This window comes from Pyrus communis, chromosome 10 (assembly GCF_963583255.1).
Source record: "Pyrus communis chromosome 10, drPyrComm1.1, whole genome shotgun sequence".
NCBI classification, from domain to species: Eukaryota; Viridiplantae; Streptophyta; class Magnoliopsida; order Rosales; family Rosaceae; genus Pyrus; species Pyrus communis.
This window is the reverse complement of record NC_084812.1, coordinates 806,288-817,281: the sequence shown is the minus strand read 5'-3', so window position 1 is coordinate 817,281 and position 10,994 is coordinate 806,288. Positions and strand designations below refer to the sequence as shown.

General features: G+C 36.7%; 1 pseudogene; it reads right to left on the bottom strand.

Moving 5' to 3' along the window:
- Nucleotides 1–4,374: 4,374 nt before the first annotated feature.
- Nucleotides 4,375–7,866, bottom strand: LOC137748518 (peptidyl-prolyl cis-trans isomerase CYP28, chloroplastic-like; annotated as a pseudogene).
- Nucleotides 7,867–10,994: the final 3,128 nt, after the last annotated feature.

Sequence of the window (10,994 nt, the reverse complement as noted above, 5' to 3'; positions counted from 1 at the left end):
ATAGACACGTGTCGAAGTAGACAAACATTTATTGTTGATGATTGTAGTAAGTACTCTAGACTAGTAGATTTGCAGCAAGTAGCTGTAGCCTGTAGCTATATATATGTGGATAAAGGTGCACGGGCGCATACTAGGCGCATACTAAAACCAAGTACCTAACACTTTTATTAGTATATATATTATCGTGTGGCTCGTACTCAAAAGTTTTTGTGATCATCGCGCACATGTTATTCGATGTTATTATTCTACTTAAATTATCGTACATGTATCAATTAACTAATCTTATGAGAATTGGTCCATAAAAAAAAAAAAAAAAAAAAATACTAATCTTATGAGAAAGTGTTCAAAGGTCCATTTGATTAGTTAGTCAGGTCACCTATATATTACACGTGAATGCTTTCATTGCAAGTTACGTATGCGTCGGGCTGAGTTGTAGCCAACTACTTTAGAGTATGTTTCATTGTGAGAGCATGACTGTCCAGTTGATCAAGTTGTCTTGCATAACGTTTGTCTAAATTTATTTAGTTTTTAGTACTGGGAGAAGCGAGGAACATAGAATGGTTGAGTAACAGTGTGACAAAGGTATAGAAGCATTACAATAAAATCTCAATAAATGAATGTTCGCGGTCATCATCAAATCTTTCAGCCCCAACTTGGGTCAGTGTACAAAGATTATAACCTCGGTTAAATAATAAAATATTTCAATTCATTATAGTGGTAATTTTTTTACTTATAAATGAGAAGTCTTAGGTTTGATTCTGCCAAAAGTAAATTTGAATCATATTATTGCTAATATATTATGAGGCTTAGCTTGCTTTTTCATTCTCTTAGTGTCGACAGTAACGTTTGCTAAAAAACAAAAACAAAACATAGAGTGGTGAAATGGACATAGGATGTGTTGATTCATTTATTTTAGTTTGGAGTGTTTGGACCGTTTGGTGGCATTGTGGGGTATAATTGCTTCCTACTTCAACCTTTGGGGCTTTCCCTCTTGTCTCTTCCACTAAACTATTTGCCTTGCCCTAACAAAATAATATCTAAATAAGATATTTAAACAATTACCAATCTCTTGGAGCCATATATAGATACGCACAAACACATAGATTTTGTATTGTTGCAAGAAGTTTCTAAATGATTTCGACAGAAGGTGCAGCTGTTGGCATGGTGGAAGGACTATAGACATTGAAATTATACGTGTCTATATTTTAAAAAGACTTGGCAGCGATTCATTATTAACTACATAGATACTATTCCTCAACTCGCATCTTATAATTTTCAGGTGTGTAAGAAGTTTCTTAAATGACTTTGGTAGAAGTTCCAACTGTTGATATGGTGGAGGGAATATAGACATTGAAATTATACATGTCTATATTTTAAAAAGAAGTGTTAGCAATTAATTACTAACTACACTGATATTGTTCCTCAACTTGCATTTTATCATCTTCAGGTGTGAAATTTTTATCACTAAAAACTTGATGTAGCGAGAAATAAACCACGCTCATCATATTAATTTGTTAATTTTCTGATTCCAGATGTTTAATATTTTCAACAATATATGTTTTAAAAAGACATAAAAATGAAAAGGTTGGTCGACAAGAAAGTAAAAGGAAAGTATGGAAAGGAAGGAGCAACTTTTCTTTTCTTGTGCTTTAGGGCTGGTTTGGTATTGCTGTGCTTTGAAAAAAAAGTTGTTTTTGCTGTGCTGTGAGAATAAGCAGCTGTGAAATAAAGCAGCAGAGTGTTTGGTAAACTTTTTTGTCAAAGTGCTTTTGAAAGGAAAAAAAAGCAGTATTAAGTGTTTGGTAAATTTTTATGTAAAATAGATGTGAAAAAAGCCGGTTTTTCAAAGCTAGGTTTTGCAGCTTCTTGTTTTTGGCTTTTTTTCATCCAAAACTGTGAAAAGAAGCTGAAGCTGAGTGTTTACCAAACACAAAAACAGCTCCCAGCTTTTTTTTATAGCAGTTTTTTTCAGAATCACCTCAGTACCAAAAGATACGCTTGACCAATGGAAGTTTTTAAGGTCAAGACAAAATACCAAGATGTCACTCAATGAAATATTCAATCACAACAAATCTTATGGCAATATCTTGGATAGATTTCTGACTATATTCGGAATACGAGTCGGAACATTACAGGTCATTACATAATTAGAGAAAAGTGTTTTTTTTTTTTTTCTTTTTCAAGCGTCCAACTAATTATATAATAATATGTGGTGTTTCGTCTCGTGCTCCGAACATACTGAAAAATATTTCCAATATCTACCAATCTATTTAATAAATTCACATGATGAGTTCATGGTTGAGCACATATATTAGAGTAATTCGTGTGAACTCAAACGATAAGATTGTGGTGGGGCAATTGTGTCTATACTTGAGATTATGTGTTTGACTTGATGCAAGTATATGTTTTTCAAGATGTTAATAATTTCGGACCGAATTAAACTTAGATTTATATGATCTAATCTACCCACATTGGTGGTGAATGGATTTCAGCCCAATTAGGTTGATCTTGGTAAGGATTTTTTGAACCGTATGAATGTAGGCATAATTACTAAATGGATAGTGATTAGGCACTAATACGATTCTAATTTATTGTGAAAAAGGTGATAAGCACATCGAACACATTCAGAAAATATCACAATGACGTAACTATTGTGTAGGGTAACTAATGTCTAATTATTTAGTAAAGATGGAACATGTGATCATAAATTTAAGATTATGAAGACACTTTTTTATGCAATAATTAGCAAGATTCATCATTAGGCGTAAAATACATACAACGATTATGCACTCTCAATTTAGCTCTCGGTTATTCAAGTCATTTATTTGATAAGTTATTTACCATCACTATTAGAGTTTTAGGATGAAATATTAAGTACGAAAGTATAATTAGCCAGTTGATCAGATCACACTAAAAGAAATGAGATGGGTGGTTTAAAAGTTGCACTCAATATGGAGCCGGATAATATTGAGATGCAGTAGAACTTCGTTCTTTTGCGATAGTGCTTAACCGTTAAATTGGTTTAAGTTGTTCTACTCAAAATTTTCTCATCGATCCGAAACTAGGTTCAAGAAGAGGATAATATAATAAATCAAAATTCAAGGAGCGTGCAAATGTGGCTATGGTTGACAGATGTGGGGGAGGTCGTTAGATTTGATCGGTCCATGTAACGACACTGATTACACGGGAGAGACAGTATACCAAACTCCCCAATCAATGACGTTCGCTTTTCGGACGTCCTTGTCAGAGGGTAGTCAGTTGGTCCTTACCCTTGCGCACAGTGACCTCAAACCCGTACGAGCACACGTGTCGTCCCTAGGTTTCATGGACCACCTGGGAATACACGCCCCATCGTCGGAGAATCCTGTTCGTACAGCTGTACAAAAAAGCCGCAGCAGAAGGGGGTGGTGGGGACCACCAGCAGGAGGAGAAACAGGAGTGATAGCTGATCGACCGTAAGATTGAATTTGGCGCTAGCGGCTGAAGTCACTGCAGGACCCCTTCACGCCCAGCTGTTCGTGGTCCCCACCTTCTCTATTTGCTTGCGCCCTATTGGGCCGAAAGAGAGAAGGGCTACATCTTCGTCGTTTTCCAATGGGCCTTGCGACTGCGGGGCTCAAGGTGTCCTTTCCATTGAGACAGAAGAATTCGTAGAAGTTTGAGATGGGTCCACCCAATCCAGACCGTACGTTTGTTTGTCTTTGGATCTTGTCCGACCAATTCATCTACCTTCATAAACATCATTTGTTTCTTTTTTCACTTTTTATTTTTTATTTATTTTTCTAAATTATTTTGCCAATTGACGAACTGATTCCTTATCCTTGGAAGGGCCAAGCACAACTTTGATGAAGCCTCCCTTTCTACTTGCTGCAACGGACCGGGTTGAGGCCCAAAAACAGATCCAATTCCAAGTTCAATATTTCTAGCATTTGCAAAAAGAGAAAACGGAAGTGCGAACATCACTCCCCAATTGGGAAGTAATGTTTTTGTATGTAGGTGCATTTCATGCATACATACATACATTTCATACATACAATTGGTGTTGCGCTATCCAGTTACTTCTTACATATCCCTTATTGATTTATGTCATTTAATCTTTTTCATTTCACTCAATTCGACAATGGAAAATTGAGGGGAATGTGTGGGAGATAAAAATGATATGTGGATATCACAACTGTACAACTAACCAGTATGAAGTTGGTTTAAATAATAGCATCTAAGATATCTTCAAACTATAGCATAGACCAATGCTTCTAAGTTCTTATCAGTAATGTTCGTTATGCTATGTTGCCTGACTAGGTAGGATGCGGTGGTATCTTAAGCCAATCACGCATCGTCACAATGAAATGTTAAAATACACGACAATGCCTAATAGGCTTGCAATACCGCCACTATCATCGAAACGCATAAAGCACAACTTAAGCAGCAATACATTCTCATTACAAAATCTTAGCAGAAACAAGATTTAAGTACAATTATAACTTTAGAAGGCTCTTAACAAAAATATTAAATCAACGAACCAAACAATATTAACAGTTATATATGTTATATCCAAATGCAATGTGCATAAAATGATCAAGGAAAACTCGGAGAAAGGGAAGGCTTTGCCACCTTGAGCTCTCCGCAGTCGCTGATATAAACGGTTTTGAGAGGTTTGTTCCACAGAACTCGAGCATTCCCAGCTATCTCGTCACCTAAAAACTCGGCGAAATCGTTGAATTGCTGTATATTCTCCTAAGGCCTGTAGGTCGGTATGGCATCTATGGCTGTCACAACATCCATACCTAAACAAAGCAGACCAAAATTAATGGGAAATGTTTTCCGCAATCTCGTTTTCTGTTAATGGAGTCTTTCATTTGTTTGTGTGATAAAGGGCTCATTTCGGATTGCTTCTCAAGCAAGCAATTTTGGTTTACAAGCGCTTCTGCTACAAGTACTTTTATCCTAGACACATTGAAATTTTTATTAAAATACAAATGCTTATCTGGAAGCGCTTTCTGTAGTATCGGGAAGTACTTCCTAAAGTAACTGACTATGAGAAAGTGCTTTCTGAACCATCGAAGGGCACTTCCGGAAGACACTAAACTAGAGAAATGCAGAGGAGAAAAATAGAGTGCGGAAATTAGATACTCAGGAAAAAGCTCGAACCTTCAATTTAGCCATCGGTCTTTCAAGTTATTTATCATCACCGTTAGAGTTTAGAGATGAAATATTAAGTGTTAAAGTATGATCCGGCCGCTGATGAAATCACACTAAAAAGAAGTGAGATGGGTGGTTTAAAGGTTCCACCCTATATGGAGCTGAATAATCCGAATGCAGTAGAACTTTGTTCTTTTGTGAGAGTGCTTAACCATTAAAGTAGTTTAAGTTGTCCTACTCAAATTTTTCTCATCCGTCGGAAACTAAGTTTAAGAAGAGCATAATATAATAAATAGAAAACTTAATTCTAATCCTTGGCAAAGTTGACTTTTAGACTAAAACCATGAGTAAGATCAAAATATAATTTTAGTCCCTTGATACATTAATAACCTCATTTATTAATTACATTTTGATTTTTAATTATTTCTTATTTTCTTCCTAATTTTAATGTATTAATTTTATTTCATTATAATTATAATTTTCATTTTATTTATCGTAATATATTTTGTTGTAAACATTTTAATAAACTAATTTTTGTTATACACTAAATTCCGATGTAATTTGTCTTCTTTATTTAGGTACATTAAATTCACTATAATACATTTCGGTGCATACATTTAGGTACACATATTTCGGTACACTTGATACAAACATTTAGGTACCTTCAATATAATACATTTCGGTGCATACATTTTGGTACTAACATTTAGGTACATTAATTGAGTCTTTCAAGTTTGAAGGATGTTAAATAAAATTAATAAATTTAAAAAAAAAACGTTTTTTGGTCAAAAAATAAATTAAAATTTGTTTCTTAATAAATTTAAATATTTAATGGGAGACATTAAATAAAATACACATTGATTATTTTAAATTTAAAACACATCAAAGGACTATAATCAATATGTAATCTAACATCAGATTTATTTTAAATTTCAATCTTCGTAAAAAAATCAGGAAAACTAATGAAAAATAAATTGAAAATTTTGAGTTTTAACAATAAGGACAAAATAAATAATAAAATGAATAATATAATGATTGATTTTTTTAGTATAAAAATATAATTTTTCGTTAAAATAAACGGTATCTAGAATTTTTAGTTAAAATTTCCTAAAAGAATCCTCTAGTAAATCAAAAATTCAAGGAGCATGCAAATGTGGCTATGGTTGACAGATGTCGGGGAAGTCGTTAGATTTGATCGGCGTATGTAACGACTCTGATTACACGGATATTATATGCAAATGCATTGTGCATAAAATGAACAAGGAAGACTAGGAGAAAGAGAAGGCTTTGCCACCTTGAGCTCACCGCAATCGCTGATATAAACGGTTTTGAGAGGCTTGTTCCACAGAGCTCGAGCATTCCCAGCTCTTTTGTCACCCAAAAACTCGGCGAAATCGTTGAATTGCTGTATATTCTCCGAAGGCCTGCAGGTCGGTATGGTAGCTATAGCCGTCACAACATCCATACGTAAACAAAGCAGACCAAAATTAATGGGAAATGTTTTCCGCAATCTCGTTTTCTGCTAATGGAGTCCTTCATTTGTTTGTGTGATAAGGGGCTCATTTCAGATTGCTGCTCGAGCAAGCATTTTTGGTTTACAAGCGCTTATGCTAGAACTACTTTTATCCTAGACATATTGAATTTTTTATTTAACTACAAGTGCTTAAAGAAGCAACTAAAAGTGCTTATCTGGAAGTGCTTTCTGTAGTATCGGGAAGTAGTTCCTAAAGTAACTGACTTTGATGAAGTGCTTTTTGAACAATCGGAAGACACTTCTTGAAGACACTAAACTAGAGAAATACGGAGGAGAAAAATGGAGTGCGGAAATTAAATACTCGGAAAAAAGCTCTAACCTTCAAGCACGGAGCTGAAGACGATGTTCTTGTAATCGAGGTCGGGGCAGAGGTTGGGTCCAGTGGACCGGTGGTGATGAAGAATTCGACATTTGGTATTCCGGGTTGAGTTGATGTCGTCCTCATCGTCGTTCTCGAAGAGGCTGATGGAGAGGAGGCCGGGCGGTAGTGGGTGAGAGCGAAGGATTTTGAATCGACAGTCTCGGCGTTTCGTGCAAGGCTGGATGGGCGTCGGATTTTGCCAGGCTTGTCGCCCTGGTAGCCGGCGAGGAAGAATTGGCTGGGGAAAAACTTGTGGATGATAGTGCCCTTGTAGGCGTAGGAAGTGCACATGGACTTGAAATTGGCGACGATGAAGGGGACGAGGTGGTCGTAGAGGCCGAGGACAAGGCGGCCGAGGGGGATGGAGTCCGGACAAAGGTTGGGTTTCGGGTCGGGCGAGGATAAGGGGCGGAAGTAGGTGGCATAAAGGCTGAAGTCCATGAAGATGCGGTCGGTGATGGTGGTGTCGGGCGGCGGGGGAAAGGGGGGAGAGGCGTAGGAGGGCGGGGGCTTCAGGGCTAGGGAGAGAGGGGTGGAGAGGAAAATGGAGCGTCGTGTTAGGTGAGCAATGGGGTTCGGGTTTTGGCGATGGTGGCGGGAGAGAAGAGGTGGTGGACCTGGCGGAGGAATTACAGAGCAGCCCATTAGGTCGGATTGGGCATGTTTTTTTCTTCTCGTTCTAATTTGGGGCTTTGGGAGGAAACCGAGAGAAGCCACGGAGGGGATAGTGGGCCCTACGTTTGGATAATTAATCTTGAATTTTTATTAATATTTACTAGCATTTACCTACACACTTTGTATGTATGAATACATTTTTTTAGAAAATGAGAAGGAGAGAGAAAACGTGGGGGGAGTGAGAGGTTTATGTTTTTGGTTTATTTATTTATTTATTTATTTTTTTAAATATTGAAAGTATTTTAACATCACATTTAGGTGAGACCTCAATAAAAAAAAGTAAAATTTGAACCTATGAAATTACATTATTGCCCATCATTTTTTTTTGTGATATAGAAGACTAAGTAGTATTTTCACCCTCTTTTGGTTGACAAAGAGGGTTTCATTAATTAATAGGGATTTCATTGTAATTCGCTGTTAACCGAGTGAAAATTAACCTTTTATATATTATTTCGAAACCATTTCTTGATAAATTTTAATAACCCGTCAATTTCATCTCATAAGATGTAAGTAGCCATTTACTAGTGATGGAAAGATGTTGAGCGTTTATATGGAAAGATGTTGAGCCCTTACATGACGGTATGAGTTTAAATTACTTGACTTTTTTTTCTTTAGGAAGTACGTGACTTGCAAAAGTAGATTTAAGGACTTATTTTTTGAAAAAAAAAAAAAAAAAAAAAAAAGTCAAGAAAGTTAAATTTGAAGAGCAAATTAACATATAGATTTAAAGGCTATATGCAATATTAAGTGTTTAACTGTTTATAGGTGAGAAAACTAAAGATATTACGCTGGAGATTTCCAAACGCCTCGTAGAGGTTCGGTGAAAATTTACAAACCCCTCAAAGGCGCCTTCGAGTTATTGACTGGTCCAAGCTGCATTCATGAATCGTCCGTTTAAATTATCATCTTGATAAAGATGGTTTTACTTCATCAGATATTCATTCTAGTATTTGAAGGATGGATTAAATTATTTTCTTAATCCAACAGAGTCAAAATTCCTTTCCGTTTTTAGATTTTCAACAACTCCTTAATTAAATTTTTTAACCCATAAAATTTCACGTTCTTACATTCGGGAATAGAGAATAAGAAATATCCTATTGATTGAAGCTTTCTCCCCGAACTCCTTTTTATGTAGTCAAAGCAAAGGCTTGCTAGGGTTTTGAGTCAAGGCTTGTTAGGTCTGCTGGCATGACAAAGTAGGAGGAGTTCTGCTTTCACCATTGGGACGGTTCTCTTCCCTTACCAATTGAACTCTCGTACTCTGACCCAATGAAACGAAAAGAATTCTTCCAATGACGAAACCTGTAAGACATAAGTTACTACCTTCAACTCGAAACTACGAAGAATCCACTTCATATATTTAGTTCAGCTTCTTCTGTTTAACTTAAAAGGTTTGTGATATGTCAGATATTCATGTCTTCTTTATAATTCATATATTGCTTGTGTATGTGCTTAAGTTTCTTTGCCTTTGCCAATTGTATCAAACTGGTATGAATCCAAACTAAATATCTTGTACATGACCAGGAAAGTTTCAGAGAAATAAGCACTTACCAAAAAAGCCAGAAGGTTGCCTTTGTCAGGTGAGCTTTTAGCTTGCAGATGACGTTTTGCAACTCCAGTCTGTCGCCCCAGCCTACCCGTCGTTAGTTGCTCAACCGTCACAGCTTACTTAGCGCTGAACTAAATGTATAATTATTTCTTTGAGTGATGCACTAAATGTATGATTATATTTTCTAGTGATGAACTAATGTTTCATGCACTAATTAGTGACACAGTACTGCTGCAGATTAGAGGAAGATATGAATCGAGCAGTCGGGGGCGTGGCTACAATTTATGTTTTCATTTTTTTTATCATGCGTTGGTGATTCAATTAGGTACCGAAACACTCATCCCATCGCTCCCACTCTGGGGTAGAAGGACGAAGAATGAGCTTAGCTTCCATGGCTCCTCGGGAGAAGAATTTTTCGATATCAAGACAGGCGCGTTTGTTTTTCTTGTACTAAATTTATAATCTGTTTGTTTTGATATCATGACTTACCAACTTGGTGTAGAGTCTATAGAGTTTAGCTGTATAAACGAAGTACTTGTAGCTAATGGAAGACTCATAAAGAGATTATAAGAAAAGATATGGAGTACTTGTAGCTAACGAAAAACTTGGCACAAGACCGAGTGCAGTGACATTCTACGATTCATTCAGCTAACCCCACTTAGTGAAATAAGGCTAGGTTGTTGTACAAGTAGTATTCTTTGTGTGCAATTTGTGGCGTAAATGAAAGTCTGACATGATACGAGAAAAGAAAGGTGTTTCTTTGGGGTGGGGGGCTTGGAATTGGGAGGATTCAAACAAACAAATGCCTCTTTCCAGACGATTTTATCTCAAGCTCTCCAGGTGACCTTGATGTCTAGACATAGAGCGAAACAAATAAATGAAAGATGTTACTTCTCAGTTGCTGACCTTTTCCTTGTTGCTCTCAGTGTCAAGCTCTCTAAATCTTGTCCGTGACATGATACAGCACCTTTGGGTCTTCTTTGTTCCATATTGATGAGCCACCGAGAACAACAAGGCTGTTTCTTGGGGAATGAAACAATCGTTTTTGGAGGGCAAGAGCAAATACCCTTCAAGTTGTGCAGCGCGCAGCTGCAATTGCGGTGGTATGGCCTGTTCTCAATCTCCATGTCCTGAATTGATAAACTGACTTCAATCACGCATTGAAGCATCATTGCCGCTATCCCAAGGATCATCCCTCCCACCTCTCCTCTCCTAAGTTTTAGTGAAAACGCAAGTGTAAGTATGTATGTGCCAATTAAATTTTTGAAAAAGTGTGCTTCCTTTTTCTACATATGTGTGTCTTTGAAGTGCTTCTGTTACATGTTTATATAGAACGCGGAGGGGTGTTTCTTCACGGAAGTGTAGGAGTAACCAAGAGTAGAAGTTTTGTTAGTTTCGTTACCCCGTTGAACTCAAGAGAAACTTAGCAATGGTGGTGGTTCTTGGGAAAGCATTATTCTTTTTCAGCTTTTGTTTTTCATGAGGCCTTGTCAAAGTAGTTATTCAACAAGGCAGCTTTTGGTTTTTCTTGAAAAAATCAGCTTCTCGAACACATGCTCTAGAGAGAGAGGGAGAGTTTAGACAAAACGACTTTCTTACTTAAGCTTAGTTGACTGTTTCTACGACTTTAACATCGTTTTCTCCATAATGACGTCTTTTAACTAATCTTGTTACCAATCCTATTGTTATGAGTGTGAGTTAGTTGATTGTTTCTACGCGACAACATCTCCGTTTTA